The following is a 12,027-nucleotide window of genomic DNA, read 5'->3' on the forward strand; positions in this document are numbered from 1 at the left end:
GGTGACTGCTAAAAAAATTTTTTAACTTCTTTTTTTTTTCCATAATTAATTTTATTATTATAATGTAATGAGACAGGGTCTTGCTATTACCCAGGCTGTCATGACTCCTGGGCTCAAACAATTCTCCTGCCTCAGCTTCCCCAGTAATGACTGTTATTGTAATGTTCAGTCTTTCCTCCCATACAGCTCAAGCTCTTGTTGCTGGATGGGTCATCAGTGTCTCCAGCCTTTTCAGTCATAATCTCCACAGGATGCTAAAGCACAGCCAACAAATAGTGCAGTCAAAGGGAGGCTCTGCCCCCATGACCAGGCCATGTCTCATCCACAAATGACAGCAAGGCTCCAGATCAGCTACATGCAGAAAGAGAAGCTGATTGGGGTTGTGGAGAAAGTCTTCCTTCCTTCAGGGCAAAGGAAGCCAGAAGGTTGACAAAGGCTCGGTTGACCTGAAGCGGAGGTGAATTGAGGTGAGGAGGACACCTTGACAAGGAGAAAAAAAAAATCAAGTCACAGATGGGGCAATCTGGGAGGGGTGACAAAGACAGCCCATAGTGTGAAGTCACACATTTCCTCAGGAGACCATCTGCTGAACACTAAGTAACGTGTTCTTAAAATACAAAATTTTGGTTCTTTAAACAGAATTTAATGTTTTAAAATATATGTAAAACATTCTGTTTGTGAAAATATTAATCTGTACATGTTTTCTTTTCAGAGTGAATATCATATTTCAATTAAATATATATATATATATATATATATGCCAGGAATGCCTCTAATCCCAGCACTTTGGGATGCCAAAGTTGGAGGATTGCTTGCACCCAGGAGTTTAAGACCAGCCTGGGCAACATAGTGAGACCTCATATCTACAAAAATTAAAAAAATGTAACCAGGCATAATGGCACATGCCTGTATTCCCAGCCACTCAGTTGGCTGAAGTGGGAAGATCGCTTGAGCCCAGGAGGCCAAGGCTGCAATGAGCCATGATTGTGCTACCAGACCAGTCCAGCCTTGGGGATAGAGCAAAGAGCAAAACCCTGTCTCTCAAAAAAAAAAAAACCAGAATGGATGAATATATAGATGATTATTAATGAATATTTATTGCCAACCCAATAGTTATAATGTCTTATGGAATTTAAATATATGTGTAGAACTAAAGATGTATAACAACAACACAAAATGAGGATGGGGATAAATTAAAGTTTCTTAAAGTTTTAAATGTTTCAGGAACTGGTAAGAGTAATAATTTATACTACACAGAAATAAGTCAAGATTGCATGTATAAAAAAAAGAAGAACTAGGCATAATTATAGGGTTGGACCTTTTTGCCCCACACACTGACTTCTGGGGAGGAGAGAGGGACAAGGGGCTAGAGGTTGAAGTAATCACTAATGTTCAATGATTTAATCAACCATGGCTACGTAGGGCTCATGCCTGTAATCCCAGCACTTTGGGAGGCTGAGGTGAGAGGATCACTTCAGGTCAGGAGTTCAAGACCAGCCTGTCCAACGGCAGGTGGATTGCCTGAGGTCAGGAGTACAAGACCAGCCTGGCCAACATGGTGAAACCCTGTCTCTACAAAAAATACAATTAGCTGGGCATGGTGGTATCCGCCTCTAGTCCCAACTACTAGGGAGGCTGAGGCAAGACAATCGCTTGAACTCAGGAGATGGAGGTTGCAGTGAGCCAAGGTGGCACAACTGCACTCCAGCCTGGGCGACAGAGTAAGACTCCATCACCATACCTGTGTAATGAAACTTCCATTAAAACCTCTAAATGATGGGGTTCAGAGAGCTTCCAGGTTGGTGAACACATCAAGGTGCTGGGAGAGTGGTGTGCCCGGAGAGGGGAGGAAAGCTCCACGCTTATTCTCCGTTGCCTTGCTCTATGCATTGCTTCCATTTGGCTCTTCCTGAATTGTGTCCTTTGTAATAACCCAGTAATATTAAGTTAAGCACTTTCCTGAGTTCCTCTAATCACTCTAGCAAATTGTCAAGCCTGCAGGAGGTGGTCATAAGAATCCCCGATTTATAACCAGTTGCCCAAAAGTATGGGTTGGCCTAGGACTTGCAACTGGAGCCTGATTGGGACAGTCTTGTGGGACTGAGCCCTTAAATCTGTGGAGGCTAATTCCAACTCTGGGTAGTTAGTGTCAAAATTGAATTGAATTGTAGGACACTCAGTTTGTGTTAGAGAACTGGAGAATTGGTTGATGTCAGGAGAGGAAAAAAATCCTCACTTGTGAATATAGATGCAAAATCCTAAATAAAATATTAGCATTTTTGCTAAGGAATTAGCAAAAATCAAACATCCATTTAGGGTTTATTCCAGGAATACAAAGGTGATTTAATATTCTAAAATCAATCAAGGTAATTCATCACATTAGTAGGAAAAAACAAGATCAGAAAATCATATTGATAGATACATAATGATGAGTTGATAGATACATAAAAAGGGTGACTTCAGAAAATGTGGTTTCCAGAAGTAACATCAGATTCATTTTTCTTTCCTTCCTCAGAGTTCTGTCCATCCAGTCTAGATTTAATTGTAGAAGAGAACCATAGTCTAGTCCAGGCCTGGCCTGAGCCATGGCCTGTAATCACCTGTTGTGTTGTAACACCCTCTGATTTTCAGGACCCTCTGGCTTTGGATTTCGGTCCCCATCTTTTGTTTTGCATGTTTTTTTTTTACTGGTTTCAACCTGCAAGACAAAAAAAGAAGGAGACTGGTAACAGGTACCATTTAACATAATTATTGAAATATTTTAATATAATTATCGTGACGGATGCTCTGGTAGGTTCTTGAGGGACAAATGTGAACCCGAGTTCTGGAAGTCTAAGTAACTAATCAAAAGTCCCACTGCTGGTAAAGGACAGAGCTGATATGTGGACCAGTCAGTCTGGCTTTGGAATGCATACTCCTGTTACTAACCCTACATGACTGACCATAATTCCAGGCGTTCAGTGTCAAATAGACCTAAGTTACACAGGCTAGGAAAGTACAAAGAAAAGACATCAATTCTGACTGGGGGTGGGCTGGTTCTGGAAGACTTTTAAAGAAAGAGTATTTAAGCTGATACTTAAAAGATGAAGATTTTTAACTGGCAGAAAATAAGAATGTAGTCAGGAGAGTTTCGATTATGCTGTGATAATGCAGATTTAACCCAACAAAGATTTATCTCTCTTAAGAAAATACTAAGTCAAGTTGGGCCACATCCAGGGACCTTCCTTGATGTGTTGACTCAGCTGTCTTGGCTTCTACCATTTGTGGTTTCTCATTCCATCTATCACTGTGCAGGGGAAGAGAGAAAATCAGAGAGAGTTGGTACCTGCCCATCAAAGCTTCAGCCCAAAAGCCCACACAACACTTCTGCTCATGGCGCATTAATCCTACCTCAGAGAACATGGGCTATTTGGCAAGAAGTTATTGCTTCTGCTACAGAGGAAAGGAGCATTCCAGACTGAGGAATAAGTACATGTAAAGGCATGAATGGGTAAAACTGCATGGTATGCATGGGGAGAGCAAATGGATTCAGGACACATAGGTCTTCAATGTCATTCATAGACAAATGGAAGCTCTCATGGAGGAGCAGCAGTGTTTGAGTTGTTTTGCAAAATTATAGATGGTGGCAAAAAGGAGGGCCTGCAGAGATGAAAGACCATGAGTTGGTTATAACCATGCCCTTGGACTTCCCAGCCTCCATAACTGTGAGCCAAATAAGCTTCTTTTCTTTGTAAATTACCCAGTCTCAGGTATTCTGTTAGAGTAACAGAAAATGGACTAAGACAAATGACCAAAGAATACTTCCTAGAGGAAGTGAACTTGGAAGGGAACCCATGGTATGACCAAGTAGAATAAAAGGAGGAGTAAACCTTTCTGTAGCAGAGGGAAGTAATCAGGAGAATTGCTTAAACCTGGGAGGTGGAGGTTATGCCATTGCAGAGATTATGCCATTGCACTCCAGCCTGGACAGTAAGAGTGAAATTCCATCTCAAAAAAGAAACAAAAAGTGTGTCTCGTGTGAATCATACAGATCCTAACTGGACAGTAGCTGAAAAGGGACCATGATCATAGGATGCTTCTATGGGTTTCAGTGTGTCCCCCAAAAGTCCATGTGTTGGGAACTTAGTTGCTAATGTAAACAGTATTGAGAGGTGGGGCCTTTTAAAAGGGAATTAGGTAATAAGGGTAGAGCCTCATAAATGGATTAATGCTGATTGTGAGTGAGATCATTTCCAAGGGACTGAGTTAGTGCCCTGCGGTCTCTTTTGCATGCACTCGCTAGCCCTTCCGCATTTCTGCCGTGTTATAGTGCAGTATAAAATACCTTGCCAGAAGCTGTCACCATGCCCTTGGTCTTCCCAGCCTCCATAACCAGGAGCCAAATAAGCTTCTTTTCTTTTTAAATTAGCCCATCTCAAACCTTCTGTTTTGTCAATAGAAAATCAACTAAAACAGACGGTCAATGAATGCTTCCTAGAGGAAGTGAACTTGGGAAGGAACCCATGATATGGCCAGGTAGACAGGAAGGCGGTGTAGACTGACCTAGATATATCAGAAGAGAGCTGAATCAGAAAAAATCCTACTTGCTCCCTCCTTCTCAGCCAGCCTGCTCCTGAAGCTAGAAGGCTCCAATCTTCCCAAGGAGGGAAAAAGTATGGAACAATGTCTTATGCCAACACTAAGGAGGGATTTCCTATTTCAATCTCTGCTGCTAAACAAGCATTCGCAGCTGAACCACAATCTCAAGACGTGGGCCAAGATCAGGTGCACAGGGAAGGCTCTGAGGATAGCCTCACCACTCAGCACTCTGGGCACAGTGCCAGCTACTCAGACAGCATGCAAAACATGGCTGGGGCTCCTTGTGCAAGACTGACTGCAAGCTTTATCTGCGTGGACACTTTCTTGGCTCACAGCATTGTTTTGGAACAAAAGCTATTCATTCAGCTTGATTTGGAGCCACAGTCCTTGGCTTTCTGCAATGTCAGGGCCTGGCAGTGTTTCTGGCCACTGGGTCAGCTATGAAGCTAACAGCAAAGAAGGAAGCAAAGACACAACCCCAGACTGTATTGGGGGATGCTGGGAGGTGGTCCTGCTCCTCCTGGGGTTGGCCAGGGGATGAGGAGCCACAGCCTCTGGAGTGATGCTCCCCAAAACACACACACACACACACACACACACACGCTGTTATGCTAGTTTCTGATGACAGGGCTTAAAGTAGCCTCATCCTTTCAGTCATAATCTTTCAGGTTATAAATACTGTACTTCATCAGGTGAAACAACCATCTCCTTAGTAGCGAGGCAGAGGGAGCAAAACAGCAGATGGAGGAGTGGTACCTGCTTTGCCAGTTAGAAATTTAAACTTCTCTGATAAAAAATGACAGCCACTCCATTTCTTTCCCTTTGTGTTTAAAAAAAAATCAATCTCTGAAGACTTTGCAACTAACCTTCAAAGGAGATTAACAGGAGTTATTTCTAAAAGCACAATCAAGGGGGGCAGATGGCTTTCTAGCAATGAAGTCTCACTTCGCACAAAGGAGGGATTTGCTGGAAAGAGAGAAATCTGTGTCGTGAACATTGTTAAAGGTCTTCCCATTAGGGGACAGAATAACGTCCCTTGTTTCTGTTACATTCTCAATGGCCAGTTTGATGTGTCTCCCGAGTTTCTCAGGCCCTGCCTTCCAGATACAGAATTGCCTGCTGGACATCACCATCTGGCTCTGACCAACGACTGACACACAGATCCACAGCCAAGTTCATGTTCCTCCTTCACCTTTGTCCCAACTCCCTTCCTGGCACCCCATCTGCGCCAAGAACACCCTCACATCCCCAAGACCCAGCTAAACCACCACCATATCTTTCAGAATGCTCTCTTGGTATTCCACCCAGGATAAAGAAAAAGCCCACATTTAAGCACCGCCTCTACCTTCCAGCTGTCTGCATTGATATATGTAACCATCTCCTACCACTAGACTACAAGTCACTTGAGAACATGGACTGTGTCCTGAAGTCTGTGTTATCAGTGTCTAACAATATCTGACCCATAGTAGGTGCTCGCTAAGAGTCTGTTACATGGAGGAGTGAACAAATGATATAAGCAATTCTAAATTTTGCCCAAGCCTCATTAAGATCCTGCCTTCCTGTAGCCCTCATCTAAGCTCAACTCTCTTCCTGGCACCCCATCTGCCCCAAGAACACCCTCACATCCTCAACTTTTCCTTAAGTCAAATAGGAAAGCATTTTAGAACTCCAGATAGGATTTTTTTCCACTTCACTCCTAGGTGGTCAGGGCTGCCAAAACACAGGAAATGAGGAGCTAGACTGAAACAAGAGCCCTGCTGGTGGCTGGGCAAAATAGCTCATGCCCGTAATTCCATCACTTTGGGAGACTGAAGTGGGCAGATCATGAGGTCAAGAGATCGAGACCATCCTGGCTAACACAGTGAAACCCTGTTTCTACTAAACATACAAAAATGGGCTGGGCGTGGTGGTGTGCGCCTGTAGTCTCAGCTACTCGGGAGGCAGAGGCAGGAGAATCGCTTGAACCTGGGAGGTGGAGGTTGCAGTAAGCTGAGATTGCACCACTGCACACTAGCCTAGTGACAGACTGAGACTTTGTCAAAAAAAAAAAAAATCCCCAGTGGGTGCTGGAGACCACAGCAGCTTCCCTGCCCTGCTGTTTAGTTCACTGTGTGGTGTGTCACCAGCTAACACCCCCAGGCAGAGCCGCTGGACAGGGGAATTCTTAATCTCCTTCTACCACATTAAAAAAAAATTCTATGTATGTAGTTTTGAGACAGTGTTTCACTCTGTCACCCAGACTGGAGTACAGTGGCACATGGTGCAATCACAGCTCACTGCAGCCAGGACTTCCTAGACTCAAGCAATCCTCCAACCTCAGCTGGCTAATTTTTCAAATTTTTTTGTAGAGACAGTGTCTTACTCTGTTGCCCAGTCTGGCCTCAAACTCCTGGGCTTAAACCATCCTCCCACCTCAGCCTTCCAAAGTTCTGGGATTATAGGCATGAGCCACCATGCCCAGCCTCCACCACATTTTAAACAAGTCCAGGCATCAGAGGTGGGCATCAGCTTGGCTGGTAGACATGCCCACATAGGGCCGCATCGAACCTGGGATGGAGACATAGGTGCGAAAGCCTCAATAATCACAGAGGAAGGGCCCTTCTGACCAGCACCACTCCCTCTGACCCCATGAAAAGGTGTCATCTTCTAGGTGACTGGAGTTTCAGGCACCACAGAAAGACCCTGAGTGAATTCTCTTAGTTCAGGGAAGAGAATACATTCCATCCATTCCTCTGGCTTATGTTAGAGTGCTCGTTTAAACCTAAATTTGACCACAGCTGCTCTTTGGGGGAAAATGGCACCACCTTTGTAAGGCATAAGAGACTTTCCTATTCATCCCTGCCTGCCTGTCCCACCTCACACTCCCCTTATACCATAAGCTCAGCAAACCACAATCAGTGTGCCCTCAGACACATCAGACTCTCGTACATCTCTGCGCTTCAGCAGAGGCTGCTTCTGAGGCCGGGTCTTCCTTCCTCTGCCCAGCAGAAGCCTCAGCATCCTCCACACTTCAAGGCTCTCTCTTCTGTGGTAACTACCCCCACTCTTCATGTAGAATCGGAAGCTCCTTCTCACTGCAGTCTTAATTTTATGTTTCCCCTGGCCAGGCATAGTGGCTCATGCCTGTAATCCCAGCACTTTGGGAGGCCGAGGCAGATGGATCACTTGAGGTCAGGAGTTCAAGACAGCCTGGCCAACATGATGAAACCCCACCTCTACTATAATACAAAAATTAGCCAGGTGTGGTGGCATGCACCTGTAATCCCAGCTACTTGCGAGGCTGAGGCAGGAGAATCACTTGAACCTGGAAGGCATAGGTTGCAGTGAGCTGAGATCACACTACTGCACTCCAGCCTAGGCAACAGAGTGAGACTCCATCTCAAACAAAAAGGATATAGATATATTTGACTGGGGGCACCCGAAGGTACCTTGTGGTGGGCCCAGTCCTCCATCAGCCCACATCTCCCAAGTCTGCGCACTGTTAAGCTGCCCTTGCGTGAGTCACTTAGCCTCCAGGGACTTTGAGGACAGGGGCCATGCTTGTTTTGTTCACCACTGTGTGTCTGGTACCTCAAGCAGGGCCCAGCAGATGCCAGGCTCCAAGTCCACTTTGGCTGCCTGGCTGACAGAGAGCACGTGGTGCAGAATGAGATCGTGGGATGGGAAACCCTGACATTCAGCCTCAAATCCAGCCAGGGACCCCAAGCAATGGAAGACCCTGACCACTGCTTTTGCAGCTGTGAGTAGGTTGTGGTGTGAAATATATTTTAAGATCTATGTGTGTAAGATACGTTTTTAACTTTCAAACATCACACTTTGGATCCAGAAAGGGCAACATATAGGAGCTTTAAATTCGTAGGTGGCTGTCTGGGTTACCTTGTGTGACTCGGAGGTGGGGCGGCCCGATCTCTGTCCCAGTCTCCAGGCCCAGGACACAGCTTGGAAACCTAAAAGGAATTGTCTTTATCACAACTCACACAAGTCTTTTAATGAAATCGAGCAGCTCAAATCCACCCAAAGGGGCGCCCCGCACTCCTGCCCCGCGTGTCCTCAGACGCTTCCCAGACGTGGTCCCCCGCTGCCTGCCGGGGCCCAGGTGAGAGGCCGGGGTTACCTTTTGGAGAAAGACCATCCTCGGCCTGTACTACTGGCCTTGGTGTCGGATTGTCATCCTGGCCCCTGGATGGATTCACAGTCAGAGCACCTGTGGGAGACAAGAGGAGAAGCCCCCCAAGTCTGAAAGGCAGCCGGGCTCGCCCCAGCCCTGGGTGTCCTCGGGGAGGCGGCTGGGCAGGGAGGGCGCGGGCAGGGCCCCCTGGCTCTCACTCTGCGCCTCAGACTAGGAAACCAGTGGGAATCCGCGCCAGCCAATCCGCGAGCGGCGCTGGGGGCTCATTAGCATGCGCTGCGCGGGTCCCCACCTGCCGCCAGGGGGCGCTGTCCGACCTACGCCGGGACCCCGCGGAGCCTCAGGTGAGACCCGCAGGGCAGGGCCCCGGGGGTGGTGGTAGGGAGAGAAGGAGGAGGGAGAAGAGGAAGAGGACGGAGAGGGAGAGGAGGAGGGAGAGAAGGAGGAAGGAGAAAAGGAAGAGGACAAGAGGGCGAGAAGGAGGGAGAGGAGGAGGAGGAGGAGGAGGAGCTGTTGTGGGGAGGAGGGAGAGGAGGATCTGTGGCAGAGGGCGAACCTTGGACCACACCGCTAAGGCCTGGGGAAGTGAAAAGAGATGCACCAGGCTTTGGCTCCCTGGCTAGCCAGCCCCCAAATCATCGAATGGCACTTAGCAAATTATTCGGTTGGTGCAAAAGTAATTGTGACTTTATCATGTTAAAGATAAAAACCGCAATTACTTTTGCACCAACCTAATACACTTTGCTCAGCATCAGTTTCCCCATCTAACACGAGAAAGGCAAGTGGGTGGGAAATGGCTCCTATCAGGTGCTGTGAGGACTGAATGAATAACTGGGTTAAGGACTGGCAGTGGGGTGTGGCTGGTGGCGAAGAATGTGCTCACCAGCCACATGGGCTGGCTCTGAGCCCTGGACTTGCCACCTAGCTGTAGGAACTCAAGCGAGTTATGAAACCTCTCTGGGCTTCCTTTGTCTCATCTGATGAGTGAGAATCACGGCACCCTCCCTGGGGGGGCGGGTGCGGTTTGTTTGGTTCTGGTTTTGGTTTTAAGACTACTGAGCGGATTCATGCACAAGCACTTACACTTGGTGAATGTCCAGTAACAAAGAGTTTCTCTCTTATGTCTCTTGGGACTCTTTAAAAAAACAATTACGAGGCATAGTGGTTCCATTATATACATAGTCTGGTATACTGATATATATATATATATATATATATTATTTTGAGAATAATTCTCAGAAGTCTCAAAATAATATGAGAAAAGTACTGTTGGAATTATAACCGGAAGTAAAGTGTAATCTCTGGAATCAGATTACTTGGGGTCAAATCTCAACTCTGTTACTCTCTGTGTGGCTTTGGGCAAGTTAATTAACCCCTTTGTACTTTGATTTCTGTAAAATGGGGATGATGCAATGACAGGGGACAAAGGAGTAAAGAAACAATAAATACCAGTCATTGTTACTATTATCAATATTAAAATCATTAAAGACAGTGTACATCTCCGACAGGTGATCTCCCAGGTCTAACATTCAGGATCAGGGACATTCCCATCTTTTCTTTCTAGAGCTGGGTGGCCTGAGCATGGCAGACTATGCTGGTGTCAGATGGGGACATGTGGGCATTTGTCATAAGAGGTGTGCTCAGGAGATATATCTTCAGATCATCTGGGTCCCATTCCCATGGAAGAGCCGTGTTCCCACCAAGCTACCCAGACATCTAGCTCCAGGTTAGAGTACTGGAAAAACATTTTCAGGAATGAGACTCTGAAGTCTGGTTGACGCACAGGGTAATGATCCTGCAGAAAGCCATGAGATGTAGCTTCCAGCCCTGGCTTGGCCACAGACATGGCCACGGTGAATGACAGCGTGGAAACCAGGTTTTCAAATTTACTTGAATGGGTTCAGCAAAGCAATTTCAAAATAATTTCAACTGTGTATGTATCTGTGATTTCTTCTTCTATTCTCTTATTTTGCTAATTTGGGCTTTCTCTCTCTCTATTCTTTTTTTTTTTTTTTTTTTGAGACGGAGTTTCACTGTTGTTACCCACACTGGAGTGCAATGGCACGATCTCAGCTCACCGCAACCTCCGCCTTCTGGGTTCAAGCAATTCTCCTGCCTCACCTTCCCAAGTAGCTGGGATTACAGGCGCGCGCCACCATGCCCAGCTGATTTTTGTATTTTTAGTAGAGACGGGGTTTCACCTCGTTGACCAGGATGGTCTCGATCTCTTGACCTCATGATCCACCCGCCTCGGCCTCCCAAAGTGCTGGGATTATAGCGTGAGCCACCGTGCCCGGCCCTCTCTCTCTATTCTTAATGAGGTTAGATAGTGATTTTTTTAAAAAATTACAATGAGATGCATGTATTTGCTTGAGAACCAGGTTTTATTTAAAAGTTAGAACTTTAGGCCAGACGTGATGGCTCACACCTATAATCCCAACACCTTGGGAGGCTGAGGTAGGTGGATCATTTGAGGTCAGGAGTTCAAGACCAGCCTAGCCAACATGGTGAAACCTTTTCTCTACTAAAAATACAAAAATTAGGTGGGCAGTAGTGGTGGATGCCTGTAATTCCAGCAACTTGGGAAGCTGAAGCAGGAGAATCACTTGAGCCTGGGAGGCAGAGATCATGGTGAGCCAAAATCGTGCCACTGCACTCCAGCCTGGGCAACAGGGTGAGACCCTGTCTCAAAAATAAATAAATAAGTAAATATACATAAATAAAAGTTAGAACTTTAAAATTATTTTGTCATCAGTAATTTATGCAGTTGACTTAACAAACGTGAGGGGGACCTGTAAGGTAGAAAAATCCTTAGGTATATAGAGTGACCACTTATGTCAGGTTGCATTTATTGTTCTGAAATAGTTAATTGTGCCCTCTTGCACTCTCAACAGTGACTATGTTTAGGCTGGGTGCAGTGGCTCATGCCTGTAATCCCAGCACTTTGGGAGGCCAAGACAGGTGGATCACTTGAAACCAGGTGTTTGAGACTAGCCTGGGCAACATAGTGAGACTCTGTTTCTAGTAAAGAAAGTTATTTTATAATTAAAATAAAATAAAACCAAAAAAGTGACTATGTTTGGATGACAACTCATGTGATCACCCTAATCACATGCTAACTTCCTTCTCTAACGATGGTCAAATCAGTCCTCCTTGTTTCCTAGATGAGGGAGACATCCAGGGTGTGCTGGAAAGTGAATATGACTAGGACTCATGACACTTGGATTCTAATCCTAAATCTACTTACTACTGACTGATTAGGGAATTTAGACAAGGCACATCACTTCTGAGCCACATTCACTGATCAGAGTTGTTCAGTG

At 45.8% G+C, this 12,027-nt stretch overlaps 1 long non-coding RNA gene across 1 annotated transcript; it reads right to left on the reverse strand.

Moving 5' to 3' along the window:
- Positions 1 to 2,318: 2,318 nt before the first annotated feature.
- LOC118153862 (uncharacterized) lies at positions 2,319 to 8,895 on the reverse strand. The gene is made up of 3 exons (XR_004743513.3): positions 8,693 to 8,895; positions 8,455 to 8,525; positions 2,319 to 2,698 (listed from the first exon to the last, which is right to left on the reverse strand). It is a non-coding gene; the product is annotated as an uncharacterized LOC118153862 (long non-coding RNA).
- Between the last annotated feature and the right edge of the window lie 3,132 nt (positions 8,896 to 12,027).

This window comes from Callithrix jacchus, chromosome 5, assembly GCF_049354715.1.
Source record: "Callithrix jacchus isolate 240 chromosome 5, calJac240_pri, whole genome shotgun sequence".
Classification (NCBI taxonomy): Eukaryota; Metazoa; Chordata; class Mammalia; order Primates; family Cebidae; genus Callithrix; species Callithrix jacchus.